At 46.8% G+C, this 15,105-nt stretch overlaps 2 long non-coding RNA genes across 23 annotated transcripts in view; one reads left to right on the top strand and one right to left on the bottom strand.

The window, feature by feature from the left end:
• LOC126646882 (uncharacterized) overlaps positions 1–8,637 on the bottom strand; it is a 120,198-nt gene extending 111,561 nt beyond the window's left edge. For 11 of the 15 annotated variants that reach the window (XR_007630443.1, XR_007630438.1, XR_007630436.1 and 8 more), the window contains exons 1-3: positions 7,918–7,989; positions 6,325–6,789; positions 3,665–6,179 (exon numbers count right to left, since the gene is read on the bottom strand). This is a non-coding gene — a long non-coding RNA (uncharacterized LOC126646882). Of the gene's footprint in view, positions 1–3,287; positions 3,424–3,664; positions 6,180–6,324; positions 6,790–7,917; positions 8,012–8,152 lie in introns of those variants that run through there. The other 4 variants (XR_007630437.1, XR_007630446.1, XR_007630439.1 and 1 more) reach the window with 4 other exon arrangements.
• LOC126646880 (uncharacterized) lies at positions 8,138–14,289 on the top strand. Of its 8 annotated transcripts, none has more exons than XR_007630435.1 (5): positions 8,139–8,208; positions 9,743–9,849; positions 10,354–10,479; positions 10,705–11,735; positions 11,827–14,288. It is a non-coding gene; the product is annotated as an uncharacterized LOC126646880 (long non-coding RNA). The 8 variants fall into 8 exon arrangements; XR_007630433.1 differs by having other exon boundaries at positions 9,743–10,479; positions 10,705–11,473; positions 11,632–11,735; XR_007630430.1 differs by having other exon boundaries at positions 9,743–10,479; positions 11,827–12,701; positions 13,286–14,287.
• The last annotated feature ends 816 nt before the right edge of the window (positions 14,290–15,105 follow it).

Below are 15,105 nucleotides of genomic sequence, written 5' to 3'. Positions count from 1 at the left end.
CGCCCGGAGTGCGAGGCTCCACGGAGCGGGGAGGAGCTCCGCTGTCTTCGGGCACGGATTTCCGCGGAGTGTTTCTGCGGGAAAATCCCCACCGCAGTCCTGGGCAGCCCGGCATCCCCTGCCGGCACAGCCCCGGTGATCCGGTGGACAAAGAGATCTCTGTGAGGACTGAAACGCCAGCCCTGAGAGAACCTAAGGAATTTAGCACGAATCTCTGAGTGGAAAAAAAAAAAAATTACAAGTCGCTACTGCTCCCCTGGTCAGAAAAACACTCGCGTTTCCGCTTCCTGGAGACGGCATTGAAGTTTAGTTGAGATGCTTGAAAGGAGAAGCGGTGAGTGAGTGTGCGGTGGTGCAGCCCTAGGAACGGTTGTGCCAAGGTCCTCAGAGGGGCTGTGGAACGGCTCACAGCAGGCTGACAAAGGACTTAATAAAAGTCAGCAGAAAAGGAGAGAAATTCGGTTCTTAACAGAGAACACCCCTCTCATCCTGACGCCTCGCCGGCTGAAGTTCCGAATGTTCTCCAAACATCACGATACACCGCAGAGTCTCCAGAAGGAGAGGTGGAAAGGAAAGAGGAGCACACACCGCTCACCCACCACCTGCTACCACCCTATACTCATCGATTCTCCGTTCACACCGCCCTTCCTCCCCGTGGAGAGATGGGGAGATCACGGTAAAGCCGGGAGAGCGGCTTGGACTTGCAGAACAGAGAGGCGAGGGCTGAAACTGAGACTGCGGCCATCCCACTCCTCCAGCCGCCCGCCTTCCCTCCCTCTCTCCCTCCCTCTCTCCGAGTCCCGTACCCGCGGTTCGCTGCGAAACGGCGCCCGGATGGATGCTGCGCCTCCACTGGCTCAACCCTCCTCTGTCATGCAATATTTTTAGGAGACAGGAGAGAAATTTTCTTACAATCGTTTTAAATTGGTTAGAAATTTCTATTTCCCGCACGTCTCCTGATGAAAAGAAGCTGTAAATAATTTCTAATATATATATTAAAAAAAAAAAAAAAAAAGAGAGAGAGAGGGAAAAGGCAGGAGGGACTCGGTGGTGCTGGGGGAAGGTGGGCTTTCTTTTGGGAGTAAGCGTTGGGGCGGGCAGCGTTGCTGCTTGCTGTTGCTGCCGCCAGAGCCTATTTCATAGGGCAGAGCGCGGCCGGGAGCCTACACTCCCGCGGAACAGCGCAGACCATCTCAGCGGCTACGCCTCTGCCCCGCGTCCCCCATCCCCGCTTCAGGTTCAAGGTTTAGCGGAGAGGTCACGTCCATTGACGTCAGCTGAAGGCATACTGCACGTCCGCCTGCATTTACATACATCAAGGAAATTAGGGCATAAAAAATTTGAAAAAAAAATAGAATATGCAAATCCTCCTGCTCAGAGAAGAGACCGTGGATTCTGAGAGCAATCGTCCCTATTTGCGGAAGATCTTAATTAACGGAATAAAAAACAGGCCTCCCTCTTCTTCCAAACATCATCATCACCCACAACAAAACAAACATCCTCGAAATGAGAGATCGGAGCAAGGCTGCTGAGCGGAGAAGAGCCTGTCTGGGAGAGGGCGGCCGAGGCCCCAGTGTGAATGCAGGGCTCCACCGCTGCGCCATTCTCTTATCCTCTTCCTGCTCCTGTGGGCTCCAGAGCGTGTTACTTTTAATACTGATGCATATGTAAAGGTATATTTGCATTGTTTTTAATTTACTGAAAGTCGCACCCGAACACTTTTCCTTTGCCCTCTTTCTTCTATCTGTTTAAATATCCTTCTTTTTTTTTTTTTTTTTTTTTTTTCCCCTACCTATTCCCCCGGTTTTTGGCGAGATTCTGCGGTGTGTCTTTATATCCAATTCCTCCATGCTTCTGTTTGTAAAAGGTTACAGATTATGTACAGTGCTAATACTACAAATCAAGGTGCACAAGATGCTTATTGGGCCTTAAGAAGGGAGGAGGATCTTATTGCCCTGCTCAGCTATCACACAGCTCTCTCGAAACTGGGAGTTTGCCTAATTAAGTTCATATTAAGAAACAAATTTTAAAACCACCATCACGTCCGTTCCTGCCCGTTTAAGGGTATGAAGAAATACAGATAATGTGTGTAAGGGGGACTGTGTAAATGGACTTATAATATCTCATTACTGTCTTATGACCCATAAAAGCACTTATATCTGCCTTGGTTTCAGGAATCGTTTATTTCAAAATCTTCTCTTAAAATGTGCAGAGCCAGGTATGGAAAGCTTTCTCCGAGGAAGACATTTTGTATTTTCTGTCTTATTGTTGCATTATTAAATGTATTACACCTCGTTTTAACTTGCAGCTTTAAGTCCACTACATAATTCTTTATAGAAAAAGTGGATTTTAGATGTTATTTTAACATATGCTTGTAGCCTTACGCCTGCTTTACCTGAAAATCCACAGGCCTTGAATTATATGAAAAAGATTGTCAGCATATTTACCTTAACGGGTAATAAAAAGAAAGAAGAGTAGCAATAAGACTAGTTTAAATATGATTAAACCCAGAATATTACTCTGTTTTTATAGTCCAGGAATGTTATGTTTTTAAACAAGAACCTTATTCCCTTAAAGGAAAAAAAAAAAAAAAAAGGGCAAAAAAGCAAACTCAAGTGCATGCATAGATGATTATTACACTATGAATGACTTACCTGCATGGACTTATCAGACAAAAGTTGGCCTTCTCGAAAGACTGACATGCATATTTGGTTTTTTTTTTTTTTTTTTTTTTTTTTTTTAAATAAAGAGTGGAGTGTCTGTGTTACTCAGTGCCTGTTTCACCACAAGTAGTGAGCATCTCTGTTACTCAGTGCCTGGTTCACCACAAGTATACTTTAATTCTTTGTCGTCTCTTACGGAATTCCCCGCGCTACCTCTCCTTGCAGTTTTACGAGCCGTACGCGGATATGCTATCCAGTAAAAAGTGGTCAGATGGCTACACGTAATACATTTAAAGAAATAATACCACCCCAAAACGGAAATCGGCATGGTCATCCCTTAGGTTAACTCTTACCACATCTACCAACAATTCATTAGGAAAGTACTATTTCTACACATTTTTATCAACAGTGGGTGCCGGGGACTCCCGGCCCGCGGACGCAACCTGACCATCCCCGTTCCCTGTCCCTTTTAATTAGCGCTCGTGCAGTTGTCGCTCCCCTGTGGACCCGCATTAGCGTGTGCGGGGAGACGGGAGGAGGTGAGAGCGGGTCCGTCCATTTTTCTGTCCCCGCAGCGCATCCCGCATCGTTCCCTCCCTCCCCGCCCCCTCCCCGGTGCCTTACCCCGGGCCTCGCCGCAGCCACGACGGGACAGGGGTAGCCGCCACCTGCACCCCCGGAGCACCCCCCAGGCCGGGCTACCGGGGGTTCGCCTCGCAGCATCCCCCCCACCCCGGTTCCCCTCCTCGCCCCGCGTTACTGCACGGCGGCCCCGCGAATCACAGCGGCGGCTTTTGAACAAGCCCCGGGGGTGGAGGGGTTGGCAGTGCGCCCCTCCCCCGCCCTGCCTGCGCCGCTGCCTGTTCCACGAGCAGCGTGGGTAGTGCTGCGTGTCCCCCACCCCCTTCCAGACACTTACCATTTGAACATGATGGGGGGAACGGGAACAATAAATACCGCCCCCGTTCTCCCCTGCCACCCCCCCCCCGCCAAAGCATTACCTAATATCGGCCTTCTGCTGCTAAAAATACGAGCCTGCACCGAACATCCCAGGTGATCGAAATGCCATGGAAGTCGGCGATTTCTTGAATTTTCGTCCAAGGATAGACAAACAAATGAATACATAACAGCGCTAATGATGGTCAGATTTGGGCTGGCCGCTGCAGCCACAAAGATGAGATAGGGCGTCAGACTAAACATAAATGAATACGTGAAATAAATCCACTTCCACATCTTCTCATTATTTTTCCCCTCCATTTTTTTTATTTTTTATTTTATTTTTTATTTTCCCCCCATCAGTGCTTTTAATAACTATGGTCCTCTAAACTCAGTATTCATTAAGTCACACTTAAATTTTCTCCCTTGTGTCTTCATCCTTGTCTTCTTATCATATATGTAAATAATCCGAAGTGCATATGGCTGTACATGTGAATATTATTTTTTAGAAAAGTGGAGGTGCACGTACTGTGGATATAGTGGAAGGTAATTTAAAGTATTTTCTTTTAATTACTTACTTTTTTTTTTTCTCCACAAGACTTAAAATTGAAATGAAATCATGTAGAACGAAGAACAGATAATATTAGGTGAAGTAACTGAAATTTGGTGGAGAAAAATATTTAATTTATTTTTCAGGAAGGAAAAAAATAAATTTAGAGCTTTCTCTCTACACACATACATAGACACACACGCACACAATCTAATTCCTTACCTAAAAACTTCCAGTACAAATACACCCTCATGGTGCATCTCCTTTGAAAATAATAGTAGTAATAATAATAATAATAATAATAAGCCAATGCCTTTTCTTTTCTGGTTAAGTACATCTCTCCTTATTAGAGGTACAGAGGCAGAAATAGAGAAAAGCGGCAGGAGAAGAGGGGGTGAAAACTGAGATACTTTCATCCGTAGTTCAAATAATCTGTAGCTCTTGAGGTTTCCAGAGTCTGAAGTACAGCAAACTCTTCGTCAGAGTTTGTCATGTTTTGGTAAGCATGCACAAAGCCGACTTCAGCTCCAGCCCGGGGTGAGCAGACAGAGCAGTCGAATCTCCTCGCACGGCGAGGTTTTGGCTTTCAGCACAGGCTGAAGGGGGATGAGCCCCATTTTCGCGACGTTCCTTCTGCTTTTATTTTCGTAGCCAGCTTATACCTAGGTAAAAAATAACTTATCATAAAGACGCCGTTTAAATGCAAGCTCTTTTCCATAAATATGTTCCCGTGGAAAGGAGTGAACTTGGTGGGGGTTTTTTTGTTTGTGTTTTTTTTTTTTTGGTGTTATTTTTTCTTTATTTGTTTCATTGATCTGTTTTGATTTTAAATTCACTCTGTGGGTGCGGAGTTTATTTTTTGTCACCACCACTGCTCGTCCCGTTTGCAACCCCTCGGCAGGACGCACCCCGTTTCTGAGTAGGGAAAAAAAGTTGGAAGGAGGTGGGAGCGACACCCAGTTCCTCCGTGGGGCCTTTCCCCACCCGATGCCGCTCGGTGTCATGCCCAGATGCCCCCGGCGGGCTCCGGAACCTGCCCCGCCGTGCGCTGCCCCGGTGCCGGCGGCGGGGGAACAGCGGCACCTGCCGGGGCCCGCGGGCAGGACCCGCACCGAGCGCGGCCCCCCCTGTCTCCCGGCTCCTCCCAGTGCTCTTCGAGCGCTACCCCTCGCAACTGGGCTATGCTTCACTAAAAAAAAAAAAAAAAAAAAAAAAAAAAGAGAGAGAGACGAGAAACCTAGCGGTAATGAGGGTGTTCTGCGGGTAGACCATCCCTGGGGTGATATGCAGCACCCTGGGCCCTCCACCTCGTATGAACTCCTTGCCCTCGTCCGCACTGGGGCGGGATATGTGTGTAATTGCCGCCTCCCTCATTCCCCCACGTGCTTCGCATGTTAATTGCCGAGATCAAAATACGGTCTCGGTCTGTGGGTGTCTGTTTGAAGACAAGTCAAGTTTTCGAAATGCAGGGGGCGGGGAGGGGAGGCTCTAATATCCCAGGGAACGGTAATATTTCGATATTTCTCCCTGCAGAATGGCCCCTCGTTATTTACTGAATTTGTACCAGTGCTGCCTGGAAAGACCTTTTACTTGGAAGCACTTGGTCGCTGGTCACGAGGTTTTTACCTTCCTGCGATTCTCCCTTCGTCTTTTAATAAAAGTAATGAAACCGAAAGGTTTGATGTTACGGAAATGCAGTTGTTACTTGCGGGAAAGGTCGTGAAGAGTTCTAATCGCGGTAGGCTGTCAGGAGGAAGATGCACTCCCGAGAAGTTGGAGGTTACATTTGGTTGGATTAACCACTCCTTCTTCCTCCTCCCCGTATTTTTTTTTTGTTTTGTTTTGTTTTGTTAGTTCATTAGCCGAGCTTCCTCCAAGTTGGTGTGATTCGGTAATAAATTTTCCTGATCTCCTTTTAGGAATTTTTCGTTGTCTGGTATATCAACAGACTGAGAGCAGGCAGAAGAGTAACTTCTGTTATGCTGTGTCTCAGAGGACTTTTCTTCTGCACCTTCAGGAGATTATTTCTTCTTCTCCGACAAAAAAAAAAAAAAAAAAAAGGTGAATTTTATTTTTATCTGAGAAAAGGCTGTGGGCGCACGGCCATCAAATATTTTAATTTAAAAGGGGGGTGAAGGCTATATGCTGTTACAAAAGCACGCGTGACATGCCTACCTCTCGCGTGTTTTAGCTGTTGTACTGCTGGTACCGATGTGTCCCAGCGATGCGCACTGAGGCAAACACACAGAAACTCGGTTTCATCTCCCAGGTAGTAAAACCTGAGCATAAATTAGTCCTCCGCTCACCAAGATAACAATTTCGAGGTGCCCTTCTGAGCAAAGGTATCTCAGCCCAAGGACCGAGCAGATTATCTGAGCGCCGGTCTTGCTCGGGGCGGTTTAAAAATAAGGATTAAAAGGAACGACAGAACCCCTATGGGTTGAGGAGGTTCTAGGGGAGGAGACGCGGCGGCGACCTTTGTCCACCTGTCCTTCTGGTTAGGATGTTGTCTTTCTGTCCCAGTAACACCCGAAACGGCTGAGGACTATTTTGACACTCATCCTTGCCCCTGGATACCATGTCGCCGTCAGCGTCTCACTCCCCGGCTGTCGGTATCGCATCTCCCCGCTGCACCGCGCCCTGCAGACGGACAGAGGACAGACGGACGGCGCTACTGGAGCCGGTTCCCACGCTGTCGGAGCACCCACCCCCCCGAGCCGGGACCGCAGCACCCTCATTAAAACGTCACCGTTTTGATGCTTGTTGACAAAAAGTTTCAGAGGTCTCCCAGCTCAAACCCTTGGCCCCGGTATAGGGGGTAGGGATTCCGGGATCACCTCCCCGGCGCGTCGAGCAGGGCAAGCACGTAGAGCCCCTTGCCCTGCCAGCCCACTCCCGCTCCTGTCTTCCCCATCTTCCACAAGAAGAATCAAGAAATGGAGTTAAGGATGCGCAGCGGACACCAGCTCGCCGTTCAGCCTCCACGCTGCGAGACCTGGGGAGGGTTGACCGGGGATCGCGTTTGTGTAGCGGGCCCTGCTTGTACAGGGTAGTCAAACCATTTCCCCCTACCCTTACAGGATTTCAGTTTCCGTCTCTTTCACATCCCCGAAAGGACACTGGGCGGGAGAATACAGACCTGTACCTTGTCCTCTCGCACAGGCTATGACCTATACCCTCTCCAGTACAGACCGTCGCACCCCACACAATCCCGGGAATGCACCTCATCACCTCGTTCCTACCCCACTGATTTTCATTTCATCCCGAGGGGCATTCACCAGGCCTGTCCCCGCTCCCTAACCCCTGTGCCTGTGCAGCCCGATGGTCAGGGTGCAGGCAGCGCCGTGCGGGTACCCCACGAACACCCGCGCGTGTGTATGTGCTTAATGAGCCCATGGGCAAACCCACGTCAGCTGATCAGGTTTGAAATCCAATAGCTTCCTCTCACTTGAATAAGACTGGTCACTGACAGTAAGAAAGTAGGGAGCATGAGGGTGCTAAAGATAAAAGAGAGCGGCGGAGGATTCCCCTCTCCCTAAAGGGACGCCTTCCTGGCTAGTCCCCCTCTTTCCACTCGGCCCGGACACCAAAGTATAACCTCCCTCGTTATTACAAGAGGTCGAGAGATGAAGGTCGGAGAGAGGACGGCGCACTGCCTCACCCTCAACACCGGACACGCTTCTCCATCCTCAGGGTGGAACGGCACGGCCGGACTGCACGAAGCTTCCCCCACGTCCCTTCCCGGAGACACCCCTGTTCCGTACTCACCCCGTTCCCTCCTATCCGCGCTCCGCAGCCGCCCGCTGGGCGCCGTCACTCAAAGGGAGCCCGATAGAGACTTCTCCCAGCCCCACTAGGACGGGTGTGAAGAAGAGAAAAGGCGGCGGAGGGGCCGGGGACGAGGTTGGTGGTGGAGAGAGGGGAGCGGCCACGAAAGCTGCCCCTCATCGGACGGTGACTGGCTCCCTCCTCGCTTTTCGCTCGGTATTTCCCACTTACTTACCTCCCCCGCTCCCGCCCCAAGGCAGACAGCTGTGGGGGACGAGGACACGTCTTGCGGTGAGGGGGTCCTCCATTCTTCAGGATCCGGGTCGGGCAGGGTGAGGGTTCGGGGCTCAGCCTGTAGGGTCCAGCGGTGCTCGAGTTTGGGGCAGCTCGCGTCCCACTCCGAGAACGGGACTGTCGGGTCTCGGGTGCTTTGGCAGCTGGGGTGGGAAAGTTTCTCCATGCACCAGGCATAGTCCTCCCGGCCGCCTCTGGTTGTTGTTATCATCATTATTCCTACTGCTGCTGCTGGTTAATTTAAGAGGCCTCTGCGAAAGGGGGCTGGCGGCGGGGCCGGAGGAGACAGAGGGCACGGGGGGAAGAGCGTTCTCGGGGAGGGTGGGCTCTGCCGGTGGGCAGCACCCCAGGGGGGCAGTGGGTTCGGACAGAAGGTGTCTGTGCATCGCTGCTGGAGCGCCGGCGCTAGCCGGGGGTCGGTGAGCGGCACCTGCCCCGTTACCAGGGCACCACATCTGTGTCCGACCTGGGGTCCGGCTGGGGTCGAGGGGTCTCGCCTCAGATCCCCTTGAAACTTCCAGTGCTACAGCTTCACCCACTGCCCCACTCATTCCTTGGTCAGACCTTTTTTTGGAAATTTTCTCTCAATGGTTTGTCGAAAAGTTTTGGCACCCGGCAGGTACAATCCCACGGTTGTGACTGCGACATCCGTCACGACTTGCACACGATTTGCATGCCAGAGATAGCATCATTCTAAACTTTCTTCCCTCTATAGTGCAAATGAGGGTAAAGTATGTTTTGCCGTATAGCATGAACCAGGCTGTGGTTTCTATGGGGTTATTCAAGTTTCGTGTTTAAACAGAGTGAAAATGAGCCAATACTAATATTTGTCAACGTGTTTCAAGATGTTTATATCTTTTATGTAGTATATACCAAAACCCAAAAAAAGTAATGAGAGATTGTGCTAATAATACCGAATTAAACTAATAAGAATTACAGTATGTTTAAAACCAGATTGCTTGATTCTTTGGCATAAACAGAAAAAGAAAAGACATTTTAAGCATCCTATACTGTGTTCACAAATTGCCTTTAGTTTCTAACCATTCTGGTTTTATATAAAATGATTAATATAATAAATAAAAATAGGTAAGTCAGAGCATGTTGTGAATTATTATTTAAATTATTAAATAAAATCCTTCGATTAATGTTCATTCCAATAACTGCAGAAATATTCTCCTTTCAATTTATTTATCCTCAAAACAGAAACTAAAATGTATTAGAACTGACTTCATTTCACAGTAAGAAGAGTTGGTATCAGAACAATGGTCTGCATATCCTTACTGTAATGTGCCACTACCCGAAGTAGACAAAAATTAACACGAAACTTCCTGAATCTGCAATTTTTTTCCTTACCCTGGTTGTAACTACTGCTACTGTACTCACTTTCTCGTATAGATCATCCATTTTCTGGTGCTACATCTTTCCAGACACACTTACACTCAGGTTTATTCTTCTTCAGTAGTTCTTGGATATATTGACAACGTCAGAGCCTTTTTTTTTTTTTTTTTTTTTTTTTTTTTTTCCCAATTAGGTTTTCTTAAAAATTGCTGTTAACTTCAGAAAACAGTTAAGCTCTTTCTGGGCAGGTCAGCTCCAGTGATGATAAGCATCAGCTGCTGCGGATCTCTAAGAATTCAGGTGGGATAAAAAGTGAATTATTAGACATGAAATCATCATTAAATTGGTTTTAAAACCATTGAAATCCGTGTAACCGATTTTTAACAGGGGGTAATTTGGCTCAGTTGTTCAAGTTACAAAGGTGTATGGCTGCTTGTTTTAAAATGCAGCTCTCAAATTCATCCCTTGTTAAACTTACATATAAATATATGGCAGGTAAAGGCAAGCTATATCCAGATTTTTTAAAGGAATTTAAGGGGGGGTGGAGGAATCTGATCAATTTAAAATTGTTTACTCCCGAATTTATTAGAGTTCCAGCCGTGCACCTGTATGGAACATAAATATCAGATGAAAAAGTCTTGCCAAGAGCCTGAAGCCGTACAATAGGGGACGAAACACTTAAAATCCTGCTTAATTATTCGGGCCAAGTGAAACGCTTGATTATATTTAGGTCTTTCCACTAATGATTTTCTCTCCCTAAAACTCTCACCGCGAATAATACACCTGCATTGCTGAGCAAAACAGTAGGCCACTCTGAAAACTGCCTGTCCAGACAGTGAGAGATGGGATCGGGATACTCGGTCGGTTCGTGGCACTCCCTGAAGAGAATATGGCTTTAAACAGGGCACACTTCATCCTCCTCTTCACCAGGTAAAATCTCTTCAAGTACATCGTAAGTGTTAAATGTATTGTTTTGTTTTAGTTATTTAAATAACTTAAGGTAGACTTCAGTCCTGCTGCTGCTGTTCAGTCAAAACTTCCGTTAGGGGAGGGGACATTTTTTCGGCCGAAGAACTGAGGACTGTCTCAAAAACGAGGATAGAAAGTTTGCTGCATTCTCTGGAATTTTTTTTTTTTTTTTTTTTTTTTTTTAAGGTCCGAGTGGCGTGTTATTATAAAAGTGTGTCTAGGTAATAAACCGAGAAGTTCTGAGAACTTCTGAACATGCTCTGGCTGGGCAGGTTTGAGTTGAAGTCTTTAAAATTGGGTGACATCTCACTCCCAAACCATCCTACTATCCTATGATTCCATGATGCTGAGATTCTGTGATTCTAAGACTGGAGAATTCGGAGCCACACGGCGGCAGGGACACGGTGGTATCTCCGGTTTCTGTGTGGGTAAGGAAGGGGAGCTGGGAACCTGTCCGACCTCAAAAACGAGGTGGGGGTTTTCCTGCTGAGAAGGTACCAACCGGCGCATCCCAACCTGGTATGTGAGGATGGGAGGAGCATTAGGCGGTTCTTCCCTGAGTCCGCCGACCCATTTCAGTTGGGATCGTTATTTCCATCGGAGGATAACGAGTTACTTTTTAAATGTGTGTGCGTACATTTTCCAGGTACGTTTAAAGGTGATAATTTTCCTTAAGAAGTGTAGGAATAACAGCATAAATCTTCAAAAAAGATCACTATTTTCTCTGCTCGTCCCGTCAGCTCCTCTCCTGTCCCATCCCCTCCCTTTTCTATTTCTTCTTTCTGCTTTCTTTTTTTTCTTTTCCCAAATGAACAACTAGACTCGATAAAGACCGAGGAAGTTAAGGAGTGGTTCAGCTTACAGTGATCGTGGATCTGCTGCCGGGGGCCCACCAGGAGATGTAATCAACATTGTGTAGGAGCAAACTTGCAATCCCCACTACGGCAGGGAGCAGGTAGGTGTCCCTGTGGTGCTGCAAACACTCCCGTAACCTGCGGTGCTCTGAGCTCTGCGGCTCTGCTGTTGGGGACAGATATTGGTCAGAAGGGAGACCTTAGGTCACCAAACGCAAAGAAGTGTTGAGGAAGGGTTCCCAGCCGTAGTCTCTGCCAGATGAGGAAGCCTCCTCGTTCTGCTCGGACAGCTTCTCTCCAGGCACCAGCAGCACATGGCCTCTTTCCTCCTACTTCCAGAAAAAAACAACCTGTTCCTCACCGGTAGGTTGCCCAAAACTGGAACGGGAAGGAGAGTAGGACGTAGGGACACACCTCCAGATCAGGGAAAACTCTCTTTGGTGTGGTTTGGCAGGAGACAGCGCCATCCAGAGAAGACACGTGGACAGGACGATGGAGAATCCCCCGCTTCTTCGCCTCCGCCGGGGACTCCCTGCCAGCCCTGCCACCACCAGCGAACTTCACCGGAGTAAAACCTCCAGCATTCGGGAAAATAACAACTACAAACCCCGCTTTTGCACGCACCCACCCCTTCCAAACGCCTTCATACCGGTTTTTCATCCCGGCATAAGGGTTTCTGCCTACTTTCCAAGCTGCTCTGAACGGATGGATGCACACTCCTCTCTCCCTCCGGAGAGATAAACATAATTTCAAAATCCCCAACCCTCAAATAGTATGTTACATTAGACCTGTTATTCTTACCATGATAAATAAGATTATTAATAATCCTCATTAGCATTATTATTAAGAGAAAGCACAAAGAAATCAACCTGTGGAGCGGTGCCCTCTCCCCAGAACGGACGGACAGACGGTAGGACGGACAGACAGGGAGGAAGGGTCAGACTTGGTGTGTCCCTTCGGTGCCCCCTTCCCCATTTCGTTGGGAGCCACTGTTCACCGCCGGTCGGTACATGGGTTGTTGCCGAGCCCGGAGAGACAGAGAGCGGCGGGAAGGACGCAGGGGGATCGAAGAGGTACGGGGGAAACCTAGGAGAAACGGGTGGACCGAGGAGGAACTGGAGGACCCAGGAGGGACGGGGGGATAGGAGAGGGAAGCGGGGATCGAGGATGGATAGGGGTGTTCGAGGAGGGACGGAGGTGATGTGATGAGGCGCTGGCGCCCCCAGGCGGTGCCGCACGGAAGCGCCTCGCTCCTCACACGCAGTGCATCCTCCCGCTCCCTCGGACATCCCGCACCACCTTCCCGCTGCCTCGAGAACCAAGAAACAGGTAAACATCAGAATAGGCAGGAAAAATAGTGACAGTACAGACAAGGTGTGCGAAGGCGAGGCGGGAGAAAAAAAAAAAAAACCGAATCAGAATAAGTCTGAAAAATAAAGGACACTTCCTGTTTTTTAAGGTAAATGCGGTGGGTCCCTCTGGAGCAACCAGTGGCCAAAGAGAAATATAGGGAAAAAGGGAAAAAAATTATAAAGGGTGAGGGGAGGAGGAAAGGGAAGGGGGGAGAAAATTTGAAGAAAATGCGGTGGAATGAGGCCAAGGAGGTGGGTCACACTGAACATGGGTGTGCAGGTAGGAGGGTGGCTGAAAAACATGTCCATGACATGGACGTGAAAAATCACCTGCAATGTGGAAAAGAACATTTGTGTTTGTTTTTTGGTGATTTTGTGTGTGTGTGTGTGTGTGTGTGTGTGGTTTTTGCTTGTTTGTTTGGTTTTTTATACATGTTTGCTGGGAGTTGTGTGGGTTTTATTGCATTTGTTTGGTTTGGTGGTTTCATTGTTTGGTTTTATTTATCTATTTATTTATGTATTAAAATTTTATTTTTATAATTTTATGTTATCCTCTGTTAGGGGCAAGCAGCAGTTCTGCCAGCCGGGGCAGATGCTCCCTGGTCTTCCCTATCCTGCCCCACACATCCTCACGGAGGTTCTACTGTCCAGAGAAAGAGGAGACAGTTTGGTCTCTGTAGGTGAAAGTTTTCTTCAGGAAGCATAACTCGAGGATTAAGTTCCCAGCAGCCATCCCTCTTCTCATTGGTCACCAAATCTCATCAGAAAGCCCAAGAATAACTAACTCTTGAAGGGAAATGCATGTTTATTAGTGGACTTTAGCTTTACTGAGCCTAACAGACCCCTCTCAGTGTCAGAGTTTTGTTGCTACTGAGAGTAAAACCAGCAAGTTTGGACATTGGTAGAAAACTGCTACTTCAGTGTCAGCTGACCCATTCAAAGCTGTTTTCATTGTGACTGTGATGAAGAATCAGAGTCTTGTTTCTGCTGCCAGGCTCTGCTTCCCACAAAGTCCTTCTTCTGCTTTGCTTGTGATTACTTATCCGGAACATGGGGAAAAATAATTTTTCTTTCTAAAATATCATGGAACTTTGTTTTGTTTTGCATGAATTTTCAGACAAACTTATAAACATGAAAAATGTTTTATCTGGTATTCAGCAACTGACATGCAGAAGTGCAATGAAAATAAAGCTCTAAATACTTGAAAATCAAATGATCTTTCATTGGCCTAAAGATGGTTGCAATCAAGATTATTTTCTGGGCTAGCTTTTAGTTCACAGAGATGCATACAAAAGTCTCCTTATGTGACTTCATGTTGGACAGTTGTTAAATATAATGGCTAGATGCTCAGTTACTTGTCCTCAACACTGCCTAAATGCCCATCATACAATTAATAAAACAAAATTAAAAATCTGTTCTCTGTTGGACAATTTTGAGAGAGCAAGATAGAAACGAATAGAAATAACTACACTTTTTTTTCCTGCAGTGTCCAGAGCAGTAGACATAAGTGTTAGGTGCTAGATACCAGAACGTTTTTTTAAGGCTTGGAGCTGCCTACTCCCTCCTCCATTCTTAGATGCAGTAACAACACCACTGTTATTTTTGTAATGGATTTAATCACTAATCAAATAAATGACCTTATTATAGGGGAAAAAATATGAAATATCAAAGTTAACTTCATATTTCCTTTTCTTTCCTTTCATTTTTTTACACTTTTAGGACTAAAATGCTTTTTAAAATGTTGAGCAATACTGAGGTCATGTATTTTTAAAATTAAAATGTAGACCCAAAATGTATTCAGGTTTGCTGCCCCATACAGATGTAATGCTATGATTCTTACGGCCTATTGTCACCCTGAGAGCTTTACTTTCTAACTCAGAGGTGATCTTAGTAGATCCTTGCTTTTCTTACTGCAGTGAAGCCTCCTGACTTGGGGCATAAGCAATAACAAGACTTCCACTAAGTTTCCCCAAAGCAAGAGAGGAGCTTCAGTCCCAAAAGTACAACCCACAACACTGGACTAGCATTGAGAAGCACAGGCAGACTGTAACTATAATGATTTCTAAGGTAATACATTCACTTTGCAAACATTTACAAGATTAAAAAATTTAATAAGCACACATGTAAAAATTCAGATAAGACATTTTGTGATTTTTGTGAAGTGGGTGAGAGCAGAAGTTTGTTTCTGAGATTGATCCCCAATGGGAAAGTAGGAGTCTGTCAAAAAGACTCATAACACCATATTTCAGCTGTGAAGAAATGAACGCTTTTGTTAATGGAATTATCTTCAGAAAAAGAAAGAAGAATTTTAAACACAATTACAATTAAATTGTCTTTTTTGCTTATAATTAATTTTAAAATTAAGTTTACTTTTTTACTGA

This window comes from Myiozetetes cayanensis, unplaced genomic scaffold (assembly GCF_022539395.1).
Source record: "Myiozetetes cayanensis isolate MyiCay16 unplaced genomic scaffold, myiCay2020 scf4, whole genome shotgun sequence".
Taxonomy (NCBI): Eukaryota; Metazoa; Chordata; class Aves; order Passeriformes; family Tyrannidae; genus Myiozetetes; species Myiozetetes cayanensis.
Note: the sequence above shows the minus strand (reverse complement) of the source record. Positions and strands in the feature narration are given on the sequence as shown.